The following is a 26,991-nucleotide window of genomic DNA, read 5'->3' on the forward strand; positions in this document are numbered from 1 at the left end:
CCTGGAGTGACACCTCTATGACCACTACTCAATTGTGATAGAGGGCTGTAACACATCAATTAACTAGCTAATTAATTACTGCTGTGTTTAATTAAAAGCTACTGGCACAGCCAAGGGTCCCAGTGCTTGCCTGAATCCTATCATGTCATCAGGACTCAGGAAGTCCTGGTGGGTTTACTGTTTTTCCAAGAGCTTACACCTTATCTAAATTCAAATCACATCACCTGCAAATCTCTATGCAAGTGCTGTCCCTTAGGCTGGTATTTCTCATATGTATCACCCCTGGTGCAGAGAATGGCAGAAGGGCAACCCAGGAGGTCAGGGGCTGAAGCTCTCGTGAGTCCAGATACCTTGGAATTTTTTTCTCTTAACACATTATGGAAATTTATATCCTATGTTCAGTATTCAAATAAAGTTTTAAGTTTATAACTACTGGAATTGAGTGTAACAAGGCCTGAATAAACGGAGAATATACCAGGTTTGTTCATTATTTATTATTATTAAGATGCCAATTCTTCCCCAATTGATCTTTAGGTGCAATTGAAGTCCAAGCAAACCCCCAGCAGGGGACTTTCCTGGTGGTCCAGTGGGTAGGACTCCAAGCTCCCAATGCAGGGGGCCCAGGTTCGATCCCTGGCCAGGGAACTAGATTCCACATGCATGCCTCAACTAAGACCTGGCACAGCCTAAATAAATAAATATTAAAAAGAAAAAAACCCAGCAGGTTTTGTTTTTTAGTTTTAGGGGTTGTTGTTTTTGTGGAGTTTTTTTAGAAACTGACAATGTGATTCTATGGAAATTAGAGGACTTAAAATAGCCAGGACAATTTTGAGAAATAAAAAAGTTGAAGAACTAACACTACCTGATTTTAAGACTTATCATAAAGCAATGGTCATCAAGACAATGTAACACTGGCATAAAGACAGACAACTCAATCAATGTAACAGAGCAGAGAGCTCAGAAATAAACCCAACACGAATACAGAAAACTGATTTTGGACAAAATGCAAAAGCAATCCAGCAGAGATAGTCTTTTCAACAAGTGGGCTGAAACAATTAGATATGCACGTGCAAAAAAATGAACTTTGATCCATACCTTGCAAAATGGATCCTAAATGTGAAACCTAAAACAATAAAACTTATAGAAGAAACATAGAGGAAATCTTTGCAAACTTGGGGTAGGCAAAGATTTCTTAAACACTTTAACACCCCACTTTCACCCATGGACAGATCATCCAAAATGAAAATCAATAAGGAAACACAAGCTGTAAATGATACATTAAACAAGATGGACTTAATTGATATTTATAGGACACTCCATCCAAAAGCAACAGAATACACATTTTTCTCAAGTGCTCATGGAACATTCTCCAGGATAGATCATATCTTGGGTCACAAATCAAGCCTTGGTAAATTTAAGAAAATTGAAATTGTATCAAGTATCTTTTCCGACCACAACGCCATGAGACTAGATATCAATTACAGGAAAAGATCTGTAAAATATGTAACTAATATTTCTGATATGCAGAGATCCCTTCGTTTTCTTCCACCTCAGATTTGTGTTTTTATGGGTCGAGGTTACTGAAATCGGAACTCTGGCTGAATGGCGAAAACAATGTTGTGAATCCTAAATATGTTTGAATAACAAACTGGGATGCATTTCTAATAAAAGAATATTTATGTTTAAGTTTATAAACATTATTATATGTATGTAAGTCCCCACAAATTAAGTCACATGATTATGTAGATGAAAACGGACTTCAAATCCTGCGTAACATAGATTACCCACCACCAGCTTCTACAGAAGGTAAGGACTTGCTTGTCTTTCTAAATCTCCCAATGACGTCTTAATGTACCATAGAATCATGAGTACCAGTAAAGAGCTCATTTCCTCTCCTAAAATTAGAATACTCTGGGATATAAGTGCATTCTATCTGTTCACTCAGCAGCAAATGTATTTCTTGAATTCATATTTAATATATATTGAACACCTACTACTAACTATTGAATGACTGGCATTTAACTATATTATTATTGATATTGTGGAAGAATAACTGTTGGGTGCATCAGCTATAGCCGAATTTTCTTCAACAGTTAAATCTTGACCATACACTTGAGTAGATATGATACTGGCAAGAAAATCTGTTGGAGATTGTGTACAACCTGCTCTGGCCTTCTTAAAAGTCTTTCTCAAAGGTTACAAGAGTTTGCTCTGAAAAATCACGTAATTAAATGAGAATTTCTTTTCTATGATGTCTTTGAACTATCTTAAAACTATCTGTACACATGTAGAGTTTGTTTAGTTACTATACAAAAAACATATCACAAAAAAGTCTTTAATCTACTTTTAATTGAAAAATCATTGATTTTTACCTACCTACCCTGCTACCTAACCTTCAAACACAAAGATAAACCAATAATCGTTTTCCAGTCTCTCTGTTTTATGCAGATAGACCAAAAAATATCAAACTAAAGCAAAATTATAGAGATTTTGTTACAAATTTTCTTCAACACATTTCCCCTTTAAAACAAAATGTTGTTGACATCTTCAATTTCAACATTTCAACAGTTAAAACCCTTTGAGACATCATCTCATTCAGTGATGCCTGGGGTGTATTTTCCACAAGGTAGAAGTTTCCTGAGATACTCTCCACTTCATTGCTTCCCCAGAAACCTGCAGGAAATTTTAATTACTTTTTCATTTGATTTTCTAAAGAACCGAAGGGTGATTTTCTGGAATGTGCTTTTAAAAAGAAGGTAGCCGGGGCTTCCCTGGTGGCGCAGTGGTTGAGAGTCCGCCTGCCGATGCAGGGGACATGGGTTCGTGCCCCAGTCTGGGAGGATCCCACATGCCGCGGAGCGGCTGGGCCCGTGAGCCATGGCCGCTGGGCCTGTGCGTCTGGAGCCTGTGCTCCGCAACGGGAGAGGTCGCAGCAGTGAGAGGTCCACGTACCGCAAAACAAAAAAAAAAAAACAAAAAAAAAAACAGAAGGTAGCCAAAAATCCTATTAAAATCTTTTTCACACTATACCAGGATCATTTGCCCTGAAAACTAGTCCACTTTTGTGCTCCTAGAGCTACAGCCCACTAAAAGAGCAAACAACCTTCAGATCTACAAACACTATCTCCTGAAGGAATTTGACCTCAACCCCTCAGGAGATCCAAGAAAAGAAAAGTCAGTCTTTGGGAATTCCCTGGTTGCGCAGTGGTTAAGACTCCACGCTTCCAATGCAGAGGGCCCAGATTTGATCCCTGGTCAGGGAACTAGATCCCACATGCATGCCGCAGCTAAGAGTTTGCATGCCACAACCAAGACCCGGCGCAACCAAATACATAAATTAATTAATTAATAACAAAAAAAAAAGTCAGTCTTCTCTTAATTGAGTCACCACTTAACTCACTGGTTCATCAGATAAGGAAAAAGCAATTTCAGTCAGCTGTGTATTTACATTTATCTCAAATTACATTTTTCATCCCAAAATTTCACTGGTTTCCAGTTCTGGTTCCCTGAGGTATGAGCTACCCTCTCTCACCTGTGTGGATAACATCCCTTTTGGGCAGTACAACTGGCTTAAAAGCTACTAAACAAAACAGAAATACATGTTGAATGGCTTCTTTAAATGCAAGTGGTACTAAAGAAGGAGCCATAATAAAGTTATTACAATAATCTGCTTGAGTGGACAAGGAGAACCCACAAAGCGGTAGTATCTGTTTACCTCCACGTACAGTTTTTGTAGCATTTTCCCAAGACTCAAAAAAAAAAAAGCATTAAAGATAATCTCAATGACCAACCATTGGACTGGGGGCCGAAGACACAGGTGCAAGCCCGTATCTTGCTTATGGCTTCATATCAGCATAAGACTATGCCCACTCTTGGCTAGACGCCTACTTCTCACATGTATTCATAATATTATATATCCATGTTTTGTGTTTACCTTTCTAAATGACATAATTTCTACAAAGATAATTTAGAACTACAGTATCTGCTTTGGGGAACGTTCAAAATGAACAAAAGGGGGAAAGGAGTTAAAATATACATAAAAACAGAAAAGGAATAAAACTGCAAAAAACACCAATTTCAAAATGATGGCAGCACTCCAGTCACCTGAAACTCACATATCTGGCACCATGAAGAATCCAAAAGAAGACTGAAAGTCAGGAAAGGATGAACAGCACCCTGTGAGACACCCCTCCTTGGCACAGGACTACGTTCAAGGGGGTTTAACACTCAATTCTAGTATATCTGATCATTTTGCTTTCTGAGTCTTCAGCAAACGAAGGTAACTCAGGAAGGAAGGAAGAAAGAACCAACAATAGTAAATTGTAACCTGTCAGCCTGACAGCAAAAACAGAAAATGCACACAGGAACTCAAAAAGCCAAGCTGAACTACCATCCCCCAAATCCTGAGGATATCACTATACTACAGTCCAGGATGAAACTCGGCTTCATAATGACGACCCTGAGTTAGCAAGGAAAGCTGAAGGTATTTTGCAAAGAGTTATTAAAAGCAAGGCACTGGGGGGCTCCATATGCTTACCAAAAGACGTGACAGACTGCCCATGGCAGCACTCTACGTGACAGCCACAAAGTAGAAAGTACCCAAATGGCCATTAATAGTAAAATGGATAAATGAGTTGTGATATCTTCAACAACAAGCTCACAAGCATAACGTTGAGTGCAAGAAGCCAAACCCATGGAGTAAGGAAAAGAACAGGCAAGAGATCATGCCTGGGGGGGTCAGGGAGGGGCTGTAGTGATTGGTTGGAAGGGAGCACGGGAGCTTCTAAGTAACATGCTGTTTCCTGACCTGGATGCTGAATATGCGAGCATTCCATCTGGAAAGATTCAGCAAGCTGTACACCAAGCTCTGTGCTCCTTTCTGTATGTGTATTTGTCTCTGAAGAACACATTCACAAAATATTACACAGTATACTCGATGAAGTATACATTTCTTGTCTTCGTGGTAAATCCAATCATGAACACTTCACAATTCAGATTTCAAGTAACCAGAGGCAACCCCAGGCAAAATTTGAAGCACATGAGATGTTTATCTTTCCTCCCTCAGTTCCACATTCTCTTTCTGGGGCTTTTCTATCTTTTGGAAAGCAACTCCCAACCAAGCGTGGTCACACACCACGCCCCCCCCCCCCGCCCCGTTTCTCATTTCCTCAGCAGAGTTTAATACACACACAGATCTCCCAGGGATCCCGTTAAAATGAAGATGCCTCAGTAGGTCTGTGGTGGGACCTAGAGCCCGCATGTCTAGAAAAACTCCCAGGTGTGGCCAATGCTGCTTGAGTGAGGCCTCGGGCTGCAGAGCCTGAGGAAAGACGTGATTTAAAACCTGTGCCTGCCAGGCTCCTGGGTGCTGAGGAATGCCTCATCCCGGGAATATGAGCATGGAAGTTTTAGGACCCATATCTGGTGGAACATTCTTGGCTTCCCAATGCCTCTCAAATTGCACCCCTATTAGCTCTACCAACTCAGGGACAAAAACTAGTAGTTGGGGACAGTAAAGTAAAAACCTGCTCCTACTCTAGGGAGTTTTGCTCTGTTTCTCATTAAAACTTCACCTTTGGACTTGTTAGCATGGTGCCTTTCCCATAGCACTTACAGGAGGGAGGGAGGGAGGGAGGGAGAAGTAGAGAAAGAAAGTGAGCAAGCAAGCAGTTAGTTTGCCTGGGAAAGTGCAGCAATGTGAAGTGCTGGTGCGACTTGCCAGATGGCTGAGAGGCTGCTTAAATCCAAGATGTCTCTTCCATGAGGGGCTCAGTTTGCAGTTACGAATATTTTCATGAAGAGTGAGGTTGTAGGGTGAGAATGGAGGAGTAGATACCAGGGTGAGTAAGCCCTCTTCTCCCAGGGCATCTCAGAGCCCTGAATACAGATAGGACAAGCCTTTTCCTGGCAGATGGAAAAATGTTAATAACTTTAAAGCCTCCCCAGAAACTTGGTATGTGGTTTTGAAGTGTTTAGGCATTTGGAAGGGGTACAAGGGGAATATAACATATGTATAGGGATTTTTCCCAGATTCAAATAAATATTTGAAAATTTTCTGGTGTGCATTTTATAAGATGGAAGCAAAAAAAAAAAAAAAGAAACAAATGCTCTCTGATCTCTCCAAAACATTCCCATAACATAGGGAATCTCGAAAACAGAGTATCTGAAAAACATTTTATTTAGTAGCTGCAATGGTTAATTTTATGTGTCAACTTGGCTAGGCTGCAGTGCTTACGTATTTGGTTGTACATGTCTGGACGGTGCTGTGAAGGTCTTTTGTACATGAGATTAATAAAGCAGATTACCCTCCATAATGTGGGCAGGCCTCTTCCAGTGAGTTGAAGACCTTTAAATGAAAACTGATCATCCCCAAGGAAGAGGGAATTTTGCCAGCCCACTGCCTTCCCTGAGTCTCCAGCCTACCGGCCCAGCCTGCAGATTTCAGACTTGCCAGCCTCCACAATTGTGTGAGCTAATTCCTTAAAATAAATCCACCCCCAGCCGCCGCCTCTATACACACACACACACACACACACACACACACACACACACACACACACTCTCACATCTTACTGGTTCTGTTTCTCCGGAGAACCCTAACATAATGGGTTATGTCATTGTACTTTCGTTGGAGTTTATCACATAAACAAATACACCAGCTTCGCAGTGAATATATGTTAGCACTGCTTAAAAGAGTTGAGTAAGATTATTCAGCTTACTTGGTTGAATAAGTTGAACTCAAGAAGAACTGAATTCTTATTCAGCTGCTGAATGAGAACTTTAATTTTAAATAGCATTCAACAGAATGGGCCACTTTTTAAGGGCCCAAATGCTCACATAATATAACATTTTAATTCTCACAGGGCTCATTAGGATTGTAACAGCCTGTCTACTAGATCAGAGGACTTCTGTGGACAGAGTTTATTAGTCCAAAGACAGCTTATTCACTGAAATCTTTTAGGAGAGAGGCAATACATTATCTTTTTAGACCAATATAAAACCTCCAGATCTGTACACATGGAATCAATCTAACGCTCATTTCTGGTTCGGTGCCTTCCTTTAGCCTCCCATGAATTTGTACTCAAGACTAGGACTGCTCAGACAGAGTACATGTTCCTAGAGCATCAATTAGCTCGTCCCCTAGGTCAATAGGTGAGAGATGCAGAAGTGGAAGTTGCATTTCCCAGCATGTCAGTGCTCTGCGCCCAAGTAACAGCCACCCAACGCAAGCCTATTACCGCCACTGAAGGCAGCCGCTGCAAGCGAACCCAGTGCTAGGCACGGTGCCCACTCCCCGGGGACTTCTTCCTGACACAGACATTCCACATGCTTTGTGTTTGTTCATTTTGTCCTTGTTCCCGTAACTTGGCAGCCACAACCCATATACCTCCATCTATCAAGTTACCTTCACCGTAAAAAGATAAATAAATAAACTGCAAAATCCTATATTTTCACTGTTTAAAACATCTACAGTTTATGCTGGACTGGGATTCTGGACTGCTGCATGTCTCTGTCGATTAAGAATGTAACGTAGGGTTTTTTTTTATTGTGCTTATATCTTATTAGGATTGTTACTGTTTTTGAGTATTCCGGTTACAAAGCTGTACAGATAGGGAGAGGTCGGCCCCATTCCTACTTTTTTTTTTATATATGTCTTGTGTGTGTTTGCAGAATATTAGGTTTTTCTGGAATGCACATACTACGTTAGAGCAAAAATGCATGCGCTATAATTCATTCACTAACATCCCCAAGCTACTCATATCTGCCAGACTGAAGTACAGGCTATGCCAACAGATCCCCAAGGAGGAAAAGGAAAAGTATTTGCATCACCAACACTAACACTAGTTTACGGCATGTCTGTCAGAAAACATGACATACAAATGTCCTAAAACACGGATTTTCTAAGCAAATGTCAGTTGACTCCTCAGAAGTTCTTCTGCCTCAGCCAGAGCAGACTGTAACTCTGCTCTATAGGAGCAAGAATTACAGCGTGACTGTGTCACATCAGGGGATGAACTGTGCGGCCACCACGCCTAAGGAGATGGGCAACAAGCCAGCACATGCTGCCTCAACCCCCCTGACCCTCCACCTCGGGACCGGGCAGCCACAGGTGGCTCACAGCAGGGGAGACTTCCACCACTGCATTCAGGTTTCAAAATGAATAACTCACTTGCACTTTTTTGTTTTCTAGCCAGACATTAAAACAAACAAGCAAACAAAAACACTCTAGGTCAGAGATACCATTATGACAAAATGCCCACTTGAGCGTGCTCCATAACTGTGTAGTTGTAAATGATCACAAGAGGGTATTGTGGCTGAACATTCCCCAGAATGTCCCCCAAAATTTTTAAAACTTGAAATTAAAAAAAAAAATGAAATTGAAGAGAGTGGTTGCCATTAGTGTGGGGCGGTGGCGGGGGGCGGTGGGATGGAGCTCTCAGAATCTCTTTATCTGGAGTGCTTCCGCCTGGTCACCTGAAAAGGACAGGTATGAGTACATTTAAGGGGAAACTCTTGATGGAGCCTGTATTTGGGGCCGACGAAAATTACAAGACACAGAGCTTTTGTAGCTATCCAAATTTCTTATCTCTATAAAAAAGAAATTTCATATTTCCATAGTTTTTCTTTTCTTGTGGTTAAGAAACATATAATGTGAAATCTACCTTCTTGACAAACGTGTAAGTGTGCAGTACTGTCACCTACATGCACACTGTTGCAGAGCAGATCTCTAGAGCTTGTTCACGTTGAACGACTGAAACTCTCTAACCCACGGAACAGCGACTCTTCATTTCCCAGTCCCCCAACCCCTGCCAACCACCATGCTACTTTCTAAGAGTTGGCTATTTTGATACCTCATGTAAGTGGAATTATACATTATTGGTCCTTCTGTGACTGGTTTATTTCACTTAGCATAATGTCCTCAAGGTTCGCCCATGTTGTCACATACTGCAGAAGTTCCTTCTTTTTTTTAAAGCTGAGTGATATTCCACTGTATGTATACACCCCATTTTCTTCATTCATTCATCTGTCAATGGACACTTCAGCTGTTTCCAACTCTTAGCTATTGTGAATAGTATTGCGATGATCATGGGAGTGCAGATATCTCTTCAAGATCCTGATTTCAATCCTTTTGGATATACATGCAGAAGTGGGATTGCTGGATCATATGGTAGTTCTATTTTCAATTTTTTGGAGGAACCTGCATACTGTTTTCCATAGCGGCTGCACTACTTTACATTCCCACCAACAGTGTACAGGCTCCCAATTTCTCCACATTCTAACTTGCACTTATTACCTTCTGTGTTTTTAATAACAGCCATCATAACAGGTATGAGGCAATATTTCACTGTGGTTTTGGTCTGCATTCCTCTGATGATTAGTGATGTTGAGCATCTTTTCATCTCCTCAAAAATTTTTTTGCCTGAAGGACAAAATATTCCAGCAATGAAAGGAAACGCCATTGTGGTACCAGAAAATATGACCTCTCATCACTAAGTTCCCTTATTTTTGATCAGAAATCATTCCATTCCAATTGATTTTTTTTACCTGTCTTAAAACTGTGACAGACAAGTACTTCCAGCTTCAAATGAAGAGAAGGAAAGACATCAGGGGAAAAGGTGTTCTGGATATCTCAGTGCTCAGCCCTCCTCCCCCAAGGACACACTATCAGGGCAGCATCACCTGGAGGTAGAAAATATTGTACAGCACCACCTGTTGAGCCTGAACAAGGTAACTCTGAAATGCTAAGAATATCCAAGAGCAAAAAAGAGAGTAAAGATAGACTATCTTTGGGTCAAAATATGATCCCACAAACTTGAAAGGGGAGGAAGTAACACGATTAAAGGTCTAAGGGCACCATGGAACCACATGTTCACCGATCTTCAGGGCAGGATCACAACTGACACTTGAATTTACCAGGGCATATTCACAGGTAGGAAACAGGGGTTGCAAACTGGAAATGGTATCTTTCCCACCTCACGGAGTACGCAAAATTAGAAATTTCTACTTAAAAGCTGGATGTTTCACCATTCTTTATAAGCTGGCATCGCTGGCAACACTGGGCCTATATCCTGCCTGTCAGCATCTGTCCGTCCCCCCAGCAGATAAAGCAGAGGCTGCTACTGGGCCCCAACTCCATTCTATCGGGTCAGTGTTACCTGCCTGGCCGCGGAGGCCTCTGAGTTTGTGAGCCCCTCTCCTTGACATCAGTCACAGCCCACGGGATGGTGAAGATGGGAACCTGAAGATGATCTGACCAGGACCTAGAATCTCTCTCGTTGAAACTGTATCATCACCACACAAGATAAGTGGAGATAACGTCTCTACTGGAGAGAGGAAAATACTGCCTGAATTTAGCAGGTGTGCTTGATTTCCGACCCCCAGTGAGACCTGGACCCAGACCACCCACCTCATGACTCTTCCCGTTCGTCACACTCACCGGTGCCTCTGGAGAGGGAGCGGCTGGCCAAGAAACTCTGATTTTCGACGGGGTATGATTTTTAAGCACCCAGTTCCTAGCATAGTCCCAGGCACACGTGGATACAAAAAAAAATCTTTTTTAAATGAAGTAATTAAAATGAATGACATAGGAAAAAAGCACGAAGAGTTTCTTCTGTGGGCAAATGACAGACATGATCCTTAAGACTGGGACCAATTTAAGATGAACTTCTTCCACAATATTTTTGCCCTCAATTTAAATGATGGACAAGATCGATAAGCAACGAAAAATGGAGAAACTAATGTTTTCAATCTTTTATAGTTCTTGAGGAGTTCAAGTCCTTTTAGAACAGTATTTCTCACACTTGACTAACATGTAGACCTTATTAAAGAAAATACCCCCTATGGATTGCAGAGTTGACGTAAATATTGTCTATATCATGTTACGAACTACGAACGAACATAAACAGATATAAACTAATTATACTTATAGTTCCAAAACATTAATGTGCCCAACACGCGTTTGAAAATCAATGGAATGATAATTAACAACATTCATTTAATCCAACAAGGGATGCACTTCCACTGAAACTACATGCCCACAGCTAATGTCAGTAGGCACTGACACACCGCTTGTGTGCTGTACTTTTGAGTTACACTTACAAGATCAAAACCCCATTCCCCATCACTTTTCCATTGAGAACACAGAGACTCCAACACTCTATGTTGTCAGTCAGTTTCCTTTTACACGGACACATCACTTACTAAGCCCACTGCTGTGCCTTCCTCATCAGCCCATGACAAGTGGGGCTGTGGGAGCCGCATAACCAGTCTGAAACAAAGAGGCAGGTTTTGAAATGCTGTAGCCAGATCTGTCATGCAAGGGTCATCCAGGTGATTGCAAATGTGCTCCAAATAATTTGTTTTATATTAGCATATAATAATAACACAAAATGAAAACAAAAATATTGGGTCTTCTAAGACTCCCAAAGCATACAAGACCCAAAGGGCCCCTGATTGGAGAAACATTCTTGACATGAAATGTCCATAGTCCGAGGATGTGACCAGAGGTATTTTTCCATTTATTATACTGCATCCCAGGTCCTTCAGGTGTTAGAAACTCCTAGATATTTTAAAAGGTGAAACGATAAGCTTCTTGAAGGTCAGGGTCACTCTAGTGCCTGGGACACTGGCAGGCACATGAACACTGAGGGAATTAAAGAAACATGTCTGAGCTACTGCATCTATATATCTTTATAAGACATACAAATGAAGGCCTTAAGGTTTAAATTCACTTTCCTCTTTTTATAATTATTCTGACAAAAGCAATTATAATTTGGAAGACCCCAAACACTTACCAGTTGAAGCAATGAAACTGTTTTTCTTGGTTTTTTGTTTGTTTTTTAAATTTTTGGCTGGGCCATGCGGCATCTCGGATCTTAGTTCCCCGACCAGGAATCGAACCCTGCCCCCTGCACTGGAAGCACAGAGTCTTAACCACTGGACCACCAAGGAAGTCCCATGAAACTGTTTTTTTGAGGAACTAATTTCTATGAAATCATATGTGTCATTCCACCATTACAACTTTCCTCTGGGAAACAGTGTTTACTTCCCATTTTACAACATGGCATGAGACTAATAGTCAGATAGGAGAAGCCCGAGTATCATGATAAATAACCTCTTCCCATTTCTTCCTTCCAACAATATACCGCTGTCAGGCCCTACCTAAACTTTACCAAGCTACACATGAAGCAAGAAGGTATACTGTATATACCCTCTTAGGAGAAGAAAGCAGACATCTGAATCACTACAGCATCCTAACCTTCCCCATCACCTAAAAGCTCTCTCCACCGTCAGCCTCTAAGCTTCCATTCACAGCACATTAGCCTGTTTCAACCACTTCCATTTTACAAATGAAATAAGATCATGTAACCTGGGAACAAACTGAGAAACAGGTAAAGATGTTTACATGCTCAAAGTGACAGGAGTAGTATGACTGTGAATTTCAACAGTGATTCAGGATAGGAGTAAATGAAAACTTCAGGTTAAAAGCCAAGCCAGAGAAGAGTCTGCGGCTCTTAGAGCGTAGTCTTCCAATGATACCTCATTTTAAGCCTTTCTCTTTTTTTTTTTTTTTTTTTTTTTTTTTGCGGTACGCGGGCCTCTCACTGTTGTGGCCTCTCCCGTTGCGGAGCACAGGCTCCGGACGCGCAGGCTCAGCGGCCATGGCTCACGGGTCCAGCCGCTCTGCGGCATGTGGGATCCCCCCGGACCGGGGCACAAACCCGTGTCCCCTGCATCGGCAGGCGTACTCTCAACCACTGCGCCACCAGGGAAGCCCCTAAGCCTTTCTCTTTTTGTCCACACCATAAGGCAGAGTAAACAAGCTCTCATCAAAATCTGACAGCAAAGCTCGGAACAAACAGTGAGATCTGAGGGTCAGAGCAGGCCAGAATACCTTTCTGGGGCCAGGAGGCCAAAAAGAAGTTACTATCTTGAGATGAAACTCAAATATCAGAACCAGACGGGGTCACCACCAGCAAGCAGAGTTCAGAAAAACTAAGCCACACACAGATTCCTGCCAGGCCCAGGCGCAAGGTTTGGAAGGTTCAAGGTAGTCTATGGTTTTCACAGACAGGTAGGCTTCTCCCACTCAGCAGTAATGACACACATAATTGTGACAGAGGATATATTGAAGGGAAAAAACAAAAAGCAACAACCCAGCAACAATTAGAAAATAAAGATATATAGAGAGATATACAGATAAAGATATAGATAGATAGATAGATAGATCTTTATGCATCTGTCTCTATACATCTCCAGTTCTGAGTGCATAAAAGGCAGAGAATCTCTGGAAAGCCTGTGGCTAGCACACTGATAGGCCCCAAAGCCAGGGCCAAAGGAAAGCATTACACACAGTCAAAAACACTCGGTGGCGCAGTGGTTAAGAATCCGCCTGCCAATGCAGGGAACAGGGGTTCAAGCCCTGGCCCAGGAAGATCCCACATGCCGCAGAGCACCACAACTACTGAGCCTGCACTCTAGAACCCATGAGCCACAACTACTGAGCCCGCATGCCAGAGCTACTGAGCCTGTGCTCTAGAGCCTGTGCTCCGCAACAACAGAAGCCACGACAATGAGAAGCCACCACAAAGAGAAGCCCGTGCATCACAACGAAGATTAGCTCCCTCTTGCCGCAACTAGAGAAAGCCCGAGTGCAGCAACGAAGATGCAATGCAGTCAAAAATAAATAAATAAAAACATTTTAAAATAAATACTGTATTAAAAAAAAAAAAAAAAACACTCTTCCAGGACCGAGGCTCAACCCACCATCATGCCTCAAGGCTGAAACAAATCTTTATCTCCTTGGAGAGCACAAGATATTACTGGCCATATGAGTGAAAAAAAAATATTTATCTTCAAACACTACAAACACAGTCCAAAGCACCCAGATGCTCACATTTGGAAGATACTCAAGAGCTGAGATCAACCAGAGAAGAGCTGATTTAACTCTCGCATCTCAAGCTGCCTCAGGGCCGTTCTCATTGAGTGGGAAGAGAAGGGAAACTGAGGCACTATCTAATCAATCAGTCAGTGTCTCTCCATCCGTCTGCTCACCCTGTCCCTCTCCCTCTGTGTCTCCAGATCACTCTCTGTGTTTATTTCTCTCTTTGCGTCCACCTCTCCTCTCTTCCGTTCTCATCTTGCAAAGCACCACATCATGTAGGTAAAGTGGGTTTATGAAGCAACTGCACTATTGCAAAAGAAGATGATTAGAGGGAAAAGCCCTAAAGTGGAACCCGAGAAAGGGAAATGTAAAGGAAACGCTGACCGATGCTGAAACCACGCCTCTGTGTACTTGTAGCTATGTGTTTTAAAAAATCTAGTGAAGTGGGACTGGTGTTCAACTGTTGCTCTTTTCCTATTTTAGTCATCATCTTTATAGTTGTACAGACATGCTGAAGTAAACCATTTTGACAACCCATATACAGGTCACACAGGGGTAGTTTTGGTTCCTTCTCCAATAAGTTTCTTGCTTCTAAATTATTCAACAAAAGAGTCCTCTTCAACATTGTGTGTGTAGAAAAGGTGCAAATCACGTGAAACAGCTGACAGCATGGGTCCAATTTTGGCACCTGAACGAATCCCACCCTAGCCCTGTCTGGCAGGTCACCAATCACACTAACCCCTGTTACACCAGATGCACCCACCCTGGGTCGGTCCCTGGTCTGGCTATTGTGGCACAACCAGTGCCCGTGCACAAACCCATTGTGGTTCCAGTGCCAGCTGGACCCTTGTGTTTCTGTTTCTAAGAATGCGGGGTTCCAAGTTAATTTATCAACGTGAATCAGTCCACAAATGACAATCGCTATCACTACAAATGGAACTGAGAAAACTCTGAAAAGCTTCAGCTCTGATTAGAGGAGAGAAATGAATTCCTGTTATGCCCTTGCCTCAGTCAAATGCTCAATGTGTGCGTGCGTGCACACACACGCACACGTGCACGCACGCACACACACACACACACACACACACACACCCTATATACTTCTCTCCTTGCCAGTCTCAGAACACACCAGCGCTCACTAGGAACTTGAAAGTATAGGGAGGGAACCAACAAAAGAAATGAGGAGATCACACCCAGCATGAGCTAACTGCATTCTCAGTATACGGAGCGAGGAATCAAAGAACACGGGCTTATTTGATTCATTCAGCAAATATTTATTGAGTACACTTATCGTACTGGGTACCAACCTTGCTTTCACCAAGCGAATGTCCCTGGCACCAGAAACTGGCTAGACTAGGTTATTACAAGTCTGCTCTCTGCTTCTCCCCAGACATCCTCTCCCCACGTGATGGATTTTTCTTGGCCTGATACAATCCTCCTTCCAGAATTCTCTTACACAGCTACATCACCTTGCCCATTCTGGTTTCACCTGCTGGCTGACCTAGTTCTAGCTTACTAGGAAGTGGTGACGGCCCATCCTAACCCTCTGGACCATTACACCTGCCCAACTCAACAGGTCACTCGGACACTCCCGTCCCCAGCCTTTAAGGAAAGGAGTCCCTCAGTATTATAAGAGAAAACGAACTTAAGAATGTGTTAACACATCCCAGAGACCATTTTTATTCTTTCCCAATGCAATGTTATTTTCTCTCTAATATCGCAATTATTGATAACTGAGGAATTTAACCCAAATTTGCTTAATATTTTGATCTAAGAGCTTGAATGATCTTTGAAATGGAAATCGCCACCACGTTTTGCCTCTACAGGAACCAAACATTCTTATACTATCTGATATCTGTTCTCCTCAAACTGTACATGAATCCTCCTAGGATAGGCATGGGACAGGGTCACCCGGGGGAAGATGGAGTGCCAGGTGGGAAACTAAGCCACCAGACGAAATGGCACACCTTCCCAGAGAGACAATTTTCCCCTTGAAAGGAAATATAACATTTTAGATTAAAACAAGCCCCAATATATTATAGAGTAAAATGAACAAATGCATGATTTTTTTAAGATAAAAACTCAAGACTTCAAAGAAAGCTCCTGCTTGTGGGCAGTGTGTCAGGCTATGCCCACAATACATGGTGTTTCCTGCAAATAACTCTCTTGCCTTTACAAGTTCTTCGATGAAATTTTTGAGAAATGTTTAACCCACCCTATGAACTTCCTGAGGGCATGAACTATGTCTCCTCTTTCTCTTTGTCTCCAGGGACCTAGGACAGTACATAAGACAGTGCCTGGCACAAAACAGGCACTCTGATGTTTGCAGGATTAATTTGGCTGAAATAATGGCAACAGCACTGTCAATAACAAAAGATTTTTTATCACATTTGAATGGGAGGAAGGGAAGGTGAACAGCTGTATGAGGACATGGAATAGAAGCAACCCAATTTACCAAAACAGCTGATGGCTGCCATGTGAACAGTCAGATGAAGCAACTCTGTTTATTTCTTTTCCACTTGAACAAGTACAGGAAGGCAAATATTGTACCTGTTAATCTCGCAGAAGATGGGGGTGGGGCTTAGGACACAAGTCTACCAGATGACATTGGTGCCATTAAATTTAATAACTTCTGAAGAGTTGGAAAAGCATTGTGATAATAATAATGTCACCAATGGTATTAAGTCCTGGTTTGTATGCTGATCCTAAGAAGGTCATTTTGATCATTTAAAGGTTGTGTCATATATTTGCTGCTGAGACTTGACAACTCTGAAAAGTAGTTCAGTGTGTGTGTGTGTGTGTGTGTGTGTGTGTGTGTGTGTGTGTGTGTATAAAATGTGGTGTGGGCTTACCTTTCCTTATTCTTAATATTGTTACCTTTTTTAACTAGCTGGACCCAAACCAAGTTACACATGAAAGATAATTCGAAGTATATATGGCTTATAGCAAAGTTTAAATTTTTCTACTTCCTTGGTGGAGACACTGCATTTTCACTCATTTGTAAATAATAGAAAAGATGGGTATCACACACACTTTCTCCACACAATCCATCTTATACTGCAATGAGCCACTTTCTATGCCCAGTATTCTCGAACTCTCCAAACTGCGGGGAGAGGCTGTCCGGAGGAAGAAGTGAGGACTCCCAGCCCTGCAGGTCTAAGCGGTTAATGGGTGAGCCAGGCCACTGCTGCCTTCCAGGGCTATTTCCTTTTCTGAGTCATATGTCTCAAATATGTGAACTGCCAACCAAAATGATGCCTTTCAGACCTTCCTAATAATGACAGCCAGAGATCCATAAAATTTCAACGGAAATCCAGAGAGCAGAAAACCATTTTATAGTATTAACATGCTTGTAGCGCCTGAGGAAGAAGTGAAAATAGCTCAAGACATACCAAGACTCCTGGCAGAGACAGATGGAAATTAATCTCAATAAAACCCAACTATCTTTCCCTCTATGCCCTAAACCTGCAGCCATTCCCTTTCGCCTGAGAATTAAGTAACTTGATGTTATGTTACTTCTGTCAGAGCCATAAGAGTAGAGAGTTTATTTTTCATGATTTTATCATTTTATTCTGTGATATAAAAAGCGAGAGTTTTCACTCTCAGTTTACAACATCCGGGATTAAATGCTGCTCTTTTATTAACTGGGCAAGTCCCTTAACGTCTTTAGGTCTAAATTTCTCCATCAATCAGAGATAAGAAAGTCTACGACCCTGTTTAATTCTGAAAATCAAACAAATGAGCTTGTAAAATTGTAGGCATCAATGAATATCTGTGTGCAGCAATATAAATGCACAACAATGTCTTGTTTTCTATGTAGTAGCAGGAAAACAGGGAGTACAAAAACTGCTATAGAGAAAGCCAAACTGGCTAACAGCCCGGGTCATGGCTCAGGTGCCGCTCAGGTGCATCCAGGAGGCCTGGAGTAGAAGGTGCCGTAATCAAGTCGTTGAGAAGTGGGAGCGCTCCTAAATCAGTGTCTGGGAAGATTCTCCGGACTGCGGATTTCACTTTGGCCTGTATAACTAACAAAGTGCCCTTTGCAGGGCTCAGATATGAGCAAGTAAAACTTTCTCCCCAAACTCTGACTCTGAACGCGTTCTTTCCTTAACGCTAGGGCATCTCGTCTTGGGGAAGTCAAAGCGAGTCGGTGAATGGAGAAAAAGGAACTCAGAGAGAGACTAGGAGGGCTGCACGCTCCGCCGTGTAAGAGGGAGAGATGGCAGCGCCCCTGGGAGGACAGGAAACACCACCACCACCTCCCGCCCTCCAAACTACACACGCACCTGGGGATGAACTTGGCCTCGTCCCAGAGTCGTGCCTGGAAGTCCTGCCAAGCCTAGCCAGGGCTCGCCGCGTCCCAGGAGGCGGCCAGAGCCGCCGCCGCGTCCTTGTCGCCCTCGTCCTCCTCGCTGTCCCCGGGGTCGGACCCCGCCTGGTTCTCGCGGCCCCCAGCCGAGGCGCCGTTCCCCGCGGCCCCCAGCCAAGGCGCCGTCCCCCGCGGCCGGCCAGCGGAAGCCGAGCGCAAACTCCTGGAAGGTGAGGCGCAGTCGCGGTCGGCTTCCAGCCTCCGGAGCCGGCCTCTGCGTCGGCCGGCAGCACGCGCAGCTCCGCCCACAGCGCGCTGAAATTCTCGCGCTCCAGCTTCCCTGAGCGGTTCGCAGGCGGCGAAGACGGAGCGCAGTCCGGCTAGCTCCTCCAGGTCCCCGTCCGCCTCCGTCCCGCCTGGTGGGGCCAACCGAAAGGGCTCCGCGGCGCGACGGGGCACGCGGTCCGCCCCGGCTGTGGCGACAGCGGGGAGTCCGGAGCCACCTGCTGAACCCCGGGAGCCGCCGCAAATTCGGCGAGTCGGGCTGGTTTGGCCACTGGCGGGAATCTCCGGGCGGGGCGAGGAGCCTGGATGGGACGGCGCGCTCCGACGCGGCTTCGCGTTCTGCCAGCCCTGGAGCGGTGCCAGCGCGCCCCTGACCCCGCGCAAAAATGCCCGCCCGCGACTGAGACCTCGGCGCGGCCGCACGCGCCTTCCCGGCGGGGCCTGGCTCTGCCCAGCCTGGGAGGAGGAGCGCCCAGCTCCGGTTCCCACGCCTCCGGGATTCCGGCTGTGCTTCCCGTGCGGAGCTCTGGAGCCTGAGTTTGGGGCTCTTGGAGTTGGGGGGCCCGGCCGGAGCTGAGAGTGAAGCAGTAGGCTCTTCGGCGTAAACAGTGTTTACTCGGGTCAGTCAAGAGCTGGCAAGAGCGTAGAGAGCTAACTGGACAGAAAGGGGAAAGGAAAGTAGGGGTAGGATTCCAAATTGGTTAACGTTATGTGTATTTTATTCTTTTCTGATTCCGGAAAATTGGTAAACTTCTGTATATACAAGAGTTACCAGAAGACCCCCATTCTCTGATTTTACTGGCTTTCTTTAATGCATGTCTGTCCAACATTAAGATCCAACTAGTTAATGCACATTAGGAATCACATAGATCTTCCAGATCCTCAAATCCAAATAATTTTTCACAGTTCTTGTCTCCAAAACCTGAGAAGATTAATAACCAAAGTCCTTGACAGGCAGCAATATTTAAACAAGGACTGAGGTAGCTTTTAAACAAATCTTATGGAAATTATATGTACAGATGTATGTTACCCTTTGATCTTAATTTCAACAGTGCTATTATTGTTTCTTTAATACTGGCTGCTTAATGGGTATAAGATCTTTAAAATTCATTTTTATGCTTCTTTTAAAAAATCTCGTCTTATTTTCAAGAGACCCTCACTTTGTCCTATGACTTATGTTCCCTTTGGTGATTCTCATAGCTTGTGAAAATGCATTTGGGTTATTTTTACTTTATCACATCAGTTCCCTCCACCTTTTAGACTTTTTTATTTATTTCCATTTCTTTTAGTAATGACTCTGTATTCCATTTATTTTCATTCTGAATTCTCTCTATTGCTTATTACTTTGATTGTTTTCAGTGTCATAAAAATAGAGGATTTGACTGACACATTTCTTCAAGCTGATGTTCTTAAACAGGAAGCTAAATGCTAAACATCTGAAGAACTGTTTCTTCTTGAATAGTACAATAAATAAGGTCAACACTCACAGCATCCGTCAAGCTGTAAATGCCACTGATATTCGCCATCTGTAAATTTAACTAGTAAATTATGAGAGGCATTCTATTAAGAAGCCCTGGTCTTAGCAATCTAATTGCTAAGTGAATATAGTTCTGTTCAAGTAGATAGCTAATACATTGGAATGAATTTTATTATTAGTGCAATAAAAATGTTATTGATTTTGGGTTTATGTGCTTTCCTGTTTATTCTAAAGACTGATTTTTCCATATAAAGTAAAAAGTGGCCTCAGTAATGCCACTTATTACCTCGGTAATGCCTTTAAAGCTTTTCAGATATACTTATTAAACTGAATCTTTGAAATATCATTATCATTCTGTTAGCAATTAATAAATATCTGTATTTTTCAAAATAGATAAGTTAATATTTTTAACTGCTTTGCCAGAAATGCTTTCTTGAAGACTGCTCTTGCAACTTCCTTCCTTAACTCACACTGACCTTTGCACTCAATTCTAAATTCTTATATTCTTTGACCTGCTTTGTCCTTTCAATAAGCCCCTTCACTGAGGGGTCATCAAGAAACATGGATTATTCCAAAAGTCTGTGTACACACCTTCTCATTTCCACTGATTTTAATCTACTCCAGTTATCACAACAGTTATCATAACACAACAAACACCTAGTGATTTAAAATAGCAGCCATTTTATTTGCATAATCTCACTGCCATCAACTTGGGCAGGGCTCAGGTAGGTGGTTTTTCTGCTGGCTTGCCTGGGATCATATAGTCATGGTAGCTTTACTGTGGCTGCGTGGTCTTAAGAGCGCCTCACCCATACGTCTGGAAGTTGGTGCTGGCTGTTAGCTGGACATGTGTCTTCAGGAGGCTCACGCCAGCTTTGTCACATGGTGGCAGTGTTCCAAGAGGTTTAGGACCAATGCACAAATGCTTTTCAAGCCTCAGCTTGTGTCATGTTTGTTGCTATTCCATGGATCAAAGGAAGTCACATGGCCAAGCTCTAAGTCAATGGAGGAGGGGATTATACAAGGTCATGAATACAGGCAGATGTACTTTATTGGAGGCCCTTACTATAATAATATACCATACTTAGCCTCTAACACATTCTCTCAGGCTCCTGTCCTGCCAACCTCCTGTTCGTTCTACACAACCACAGCTGGACAGTCCTTCTTAAACACCAATTATTCTGTCATTTTGGAGCTTAGTGTTTCTCAGTCAGTGGTAATTTTGTTCCCCAGGAGACATTTGGCAATATCTGGAGACATTTTTGGTTGTCACAATTTGAAAAGGGGGAGATGCTAGTATCTAGTAGGTAGAGGCCAGGGATGCTGCTAAACATCCTATGATGCACAGGCCCAGCCACCCATAACAAAAAAATTATCTGGTCAGAAATGTCAGTAGTCCTGATGTTGAGAAAGCCTGCACCCAAGCTCTTCAACCTCTAGAGGTGTCCCAGTAAAAGGAGAACCAAGGGTAAGCTCTTCATCTGGGCATCCAAAATCCTCTACAATCTGGTCCCACCTTATACTGTATATACAAACATTTCTGCTTTAGTCTCCATCAGGGCTCCTCCTGTCCCCCAAATATGCCGCACTTGATTACATGACTAACTTGATAGCTCCTTATTGTCATAACAAAATGTAAATACTAAACATCCTTTAGCTTTTTTCACTTCTCCCTAACCAAACCATTTCCCAGCCTTAGGGGAAGAGTTGGATCCTGCTTTTCCTACCAAAGTTTCCACAATTTCATTATGACCTGTCGCCTACAAGGACATTGCTTAGCATGTACTATGTCAGCTCAGGCCACAGGAATGCTTTTTTCTTTTCTTTTTTAGTCTTTTTCACAGTTTTATTTTTCACATTAAAACTCTGATTCATCTGGAATTTATTTTGGGTCAGGTGTGAGTTGTAGATTCAACTTTATTTTTTTCTGAATTTCTGCCTAGTTGTCTCAACACCATTTATACAACCATCTCTTCGCCATGGATTTAAATACCACTTTTAGCATATACTAAATTCCTGTACGTATTTGAGTTTATTTCTGGACTTTGTAGTCTGTTCTATTGAGGAATCACTCACATTTTGAAAGGACTCTTCAGCTTATAAAAAGATTCTTAAAGGAGTCCTATTGGGTTGCTTTTCGTCTTTTTAAGTATTTAAAGTACCTCACAAGGTACTAAGGAATGCTTTTGAATATCCCTAGAAATATGCTCAGGGGAAGGCAAAGATTACATAATCTATCTTACTACTTTGAAAAATTAGAGGAAACAGAGGAGAAAAAAGAAATAGGAGGCATTTATTTTCTATTTTAGCATCCAGAAACAGCTAAAGGCAGTGCACAACTATTTCCTTGGCATGAAATATTCTCCACAGTAACTCAAGTCTAAGGGTGTGGCATTGTCTGCAGTTTGTGAAAGGGCCCTATGGAATACATGGGCTACCTAGAAGTCACTGCAATGCCCTGACACAAGTCCTGCTGAAATCAACACATCTGACATTGCTGTAGTACACTGTAGTACGTATAAAACCAGAGTGTATACTATTAAATATTTGTGAGTTATAAGAGAGAAAATATTCCTTTCAACTTATTCTTGTCTCATAATACATTGAGTGACTGAAGAAAAGTAGATTGCAATGTACCATAGTAATCTCAGGTAAAAATTTAAATGCATTACAAGCAAGCAAGAAAATACAAACACTTAAAATTCTGTACTTTTTAACTTTATCATTATTTAGAGGGGTGGAGAGGGCAGAGATGTTTGGCATGCAAAATGCATTGTTTTTGTATGAGATGTCAAAATTTCATGTGCAGTTACCTCTTGCTTACCTATCTCCATCTAAATTTTAAAATAATTTATATCTGCAGCTGGCAGAACTTAAAGTAATGTCTGTATTATTGATCAATCTATGACTCAAAATACTGAATAAAGTAAGGTTACTTCAAAAAATCTTGTATCTTATTTTAATTGGGAAAATTTCTGGGCATATTTAACTAAGAATATTTTCAAAGTCTTTGTTGCTAGAAGTGCTATTTTCCTGAAAACATTAGCAGGTAAGGGCAGACGTGTTGTGAAATACTTTGACTCTTTCATAAAAGCTTTTATTTTGCACAGGTCAGAAGTGATGGTACAGCTGGTAGCTTCAGTGCCTCTAAAAATTCTTCAAACCCAATAAAAACATAATAATTCAACTTACAGGAGAAGAATTAAAGTCATCACAAGGGAATGGTGATAGGATAAAGGAAGAATGCACAAACTTTATTAATGGTAACTTATTTAACATTTTTTAAAATAAGAAAATACCAACCGACCAGAACCTTGTGCAATTTTGTCTGGTTGTTAAGTTTTTCGGTTCCTCAGCAATTTAGAAGAATCCTATGATAAATTCTGCTTAGAATGTATTAATTTTCCCTTTAATGAAGAATTGCCAAGCCTCCTTTTAGAAGGCAAAAAGGACCAAGGTTTCATGATGTTTCCCATCTTATTTCCCTGCCAGTGATTTCAGCTTATGTTTAGTGTTAAACTGAGGGACTCAGTTTGACCTTGGTTCCATTTCTGCTCTTTCTCTAGTTGGTTTCTGATCAAATTTTTTTTTTAGTATAGTTGTGAATTGCTCAGCTGTATGTATGTGTGTGTGTGTGTGTGTGTGTGTGTGTGTGTTTAACCATAAAAAGTCCCAAAGCCTTTTTGACAGGCAGGATTTATAAATTATAAATAATTATAAACAGCTATTAGGAAGCTATGTTCATTTTAATATCGGTAATATTGGAATGATAATTATGTCAATATTTCCTTGTTAGCAATTTACTAATTATTTTAGAGCTGCTCAGGACACACTCAACTTTTTCCAAAATTTGTATTCTAACAGTAGGCAGATCACGTTCTAAGACCACAATGAATTTTTTCCTAGGGAAGCCTATGAATTTTATCTCAAATACTCAAAAATTACTTTTAGCTCTAGGGAATGCAGTGTGTGCATTGTTATATCAGAGATACATTTATATTCATGCAAAATAATGGAGAAATATCCATTTCTGTGTAACATGAAAGTTGTTCCCAATTCTATATAAGATGTTAAAATATTAATCCCTTTTTATAGACCAAAAAAGATTAAAGCTCCTATTTCCAGAAGTACAAAATTAGACGAAAGATCAGTCAGAAAGAGATCTATAAAATTCTAAAACCATTCCTATTCCTCTGGAAAGCATTATATAATTCAGAATTCAAAGGATGAGATATTCAAATAAGGCTCTTTTCACCAATACCCAAGAGCCTCAGCTTAGCAATGAACTAAGATACTCATCTTTTACTAATGTAGTAATTAGAAATACAGAATCAGAATTTCTAATGTTACATGTATTCCTTAATTTGTAAGTCTTTAATGTTATAGAAGATGAGTGAATAAAATGAAAAGTTAGCTTTATAAAAAGAAAAAGAGGTCACATTTGCACCGTACAATGAGATAGAATTCTTGCCTACCAACACGTTTGTTGAGAATGCAATACCTTTAGAGATGATTTTTTAAAATAATGTATATTTCATTGTCTTTTAAGCTCTCAATTCACGTTTTCCAGTAATAAACAAATTATTAGTTAATTTTTATAAGATATTTACAATTGGCAAAAGGGATTTGCAATATTCCAGACTATTCCAATATGTTGTTTGTTTTGAAACCTAAAAAGTTCCAGGGCCCCATATACAAGTATTTGTTCTATGTATTCCCCTATTTATTCTATGGATTCCCCCATTTCATGAAAGATTATTACACAAATCTTAGATTTCATTCAAAGAGCTCAGATTTCAGAGAGTAGACTAGGACTAATAAAATAATTCTTGAAATATGGAACACTTGAAATGGTAGCTTCAACTCTGGTGACTCCTGAAATCTTTTTATTTCCTTAGCTTGTATAATTCTCGTAAATGGTGTTCCAAGGACAGAGGCCAAAATAACTGAAAGGTATTTCATTTAAGTTTTCCAAATATTTTTTCTGAACTTTTCTATGAATTCCAAAGTACATTTGAGATGTCATGAAAGCTTGGTTTCGTCTTTTTTTTGTTTGTTTTTAATTCAGGGCCTAGGTATATTTATTTGTTTGTTTACAAAATTTACTGAGCCCAACCCCATCCTAGCCACTGTGTTCCTCCAGGGCAGCAGCCGAGCCTACACACCCCATATAACATGAGCAGCCCAGGAAGGAGGCAAGTGGGAGCTAGGACCAAGGGAGGGGAAGCCACAGCGGTCTGCTATGAGTCACCTTGGTTTAGTCTTAAATAAAGTTACCAGAAGCTATTTTCTGAGAAATATTTAATGATTGCTAGAACTCTGTTAATAAAATGGAAACAACCACAAGGATTTATAAAGCACAAACCAATGCACAGCTAATATCACGTTTCCTCTTCACTTCATAATGGCATATGGGACTGAAAGAGACACAAGTGAGCAAAATCAACATTGTCTTACCATTGACAGTTTTTACAAAGTTTTTTAACCACATCCAGGGTGACATTCTTGCAGAAACTGAATTTCACACATTCCAAACTAATATGACAATAATTAGCTAATGAGCAAACCCTGGAAAGAAGGAAGAGGACAAAAGGTTATTGGAATAGATTGTGAAATGCACTTTTTACAAAGTTTACAAAAATTCAACCCTCAAATTTACCTTGGCCCTGCATATCCACTAACCCCACCCTATCGCTCCTCACCTACTGGTCCCGCCTTCCCAACCAGGCTGAGGCTACAAATGGACCTTCCAGAAACACACACGATGAACACACCTAATACAATTTCCAGACTATGAAAATAAAGTAAAAAAGTAGACAGGACAGGGGCAAAGATTTAAAGATGTCAGAGTTTCATTCTGAGATTCTGAGAAAAATGGTAAAAGTAGATAAATCCAGGTAATTGTTATAGTGTTATCATTTTGATGTGTATTTAATAATAATGAGGTAAAAGTAATCATTATCTTAACATCTGGCACCAGAATTACTCCCAGAAGGGAACCATCTTAGTTTGGGATAATACCTTTATTTAAAAAAAAAAAAAGATTTATTATTTATCTTTATTCATTTTTGGCTGCATCAGGTCTTAGTTGTGGCATGCGGGCTGTTCGTTGTGTTGTGCGGGCTTCTCTCTAGTTGTGGTGAGAGGGTTTTCTCTTCTCTAGTTGTGGTGCGCAGGCTCTAGAGCCTGTGGGCTCTGTAGTTTGTGGCGCATGGGCTCCGCAGTTTGTGGCATGCGGGCTCTAGTTGAGGTGCGCAAGCTCAGTAGTTGTGGCACACAGACTTAGTTGCCCCGTGGCATGTGGGATCGTAGTTCCCTGACCAGGGATCAAACCCGCATCCCCTGCATTGGAAGGCAGATTCTTAACCACTGGACCACCAGGGAAGTCCCTGGGGTAATACCTTGATAGACTCTTGCAAGAGAAAAGAATCTGCAGAATAACATGTAATAGTTCTGCCAATTTTCATAGACAAGGATGGATTTTTCTTCCTCCTGAAAAGTGAATAAGGAAGACAGTGGAGAGAAGAGAGACGACAGAAAAATGGAGAGAGGTTGGACCCCTCAAGGTGAGAAGGCTGCTGGGGAACCAGTGGAAGAACTTGTGAAAGTGCTATAAGCCCTTCCTAGGGTACCTGAAACATTTCTGCTGAAGTCTGTTTTGCTCACAAATGAACTAGAAGAAGAGGCTGAGGTAACACTGATCATGTGAAAGGGAAGAAGAGCCCAGGAGGCAAGAGAAGACAGGAGGGAACATGAGCACGTAAATCCCACCCCAGAATTTGTCAAAATTATGGGCATGGAATTTTGATAACCTTAAGCAAATGTTTACCTAGATCTCAGGAGTCAAAAAGCCTCCTTCAGGACAAGGGATCTCTATAACCTAAATCACAAGTTCTCAAAGGATGGCTCCCGGACCAGCAGCAGCAACAGCAGCATCACCTGCGAAATTGTTAGAAATCTGGGGGGCTTCACCCCGAACCACTAAATCAGAAATTCCAGGGGTCAGGCTCACCAATCTAACAAGTCTTCCAGGTG

The 26,991-nt window shown here is 41.7% G+C and overlaps 1 non-coding gene and 1 pseudogene across 1 annotated transcript; one reads left to right on the forward strand and one right to left on the reverse strand.

Moving 5' to 3' along the window:
* LOC136125077 (ras and EF-hand domain-containing protein-like) overlaps positions 1-20,005 on the reverse strand; it is a 50,250-nt pseudogene extending 30,245 nt beyond the window's left edge.
* TRNAW-CCA (transfer RNA tryptophan (anticodon CCA)) lies at positions 573-645 on the forward strand. Its single transcript has one exon. It is a non-coding gene; the product is annotated as a tRNA-Trp (tRNA).
* Positions 20,006-26,991: the final 6,986 nt, after the last annotated feature.

The sequence above is a fragment of the Phocoena phocoena genome, chromosome 6 (assembly GCF_963924675.1).
Source record: "Phocoena phocoena chromosome 6, mPhoPho1.1, whole genome shotgun sequence".
Classification (NCBI taxonomy): domain Eukaryota; kingdom Metazoa; phylum Chordata; class Mammalia; order Artiodactyla; family Phocoenidae; genus Phocoena; species Phocoena phocoena.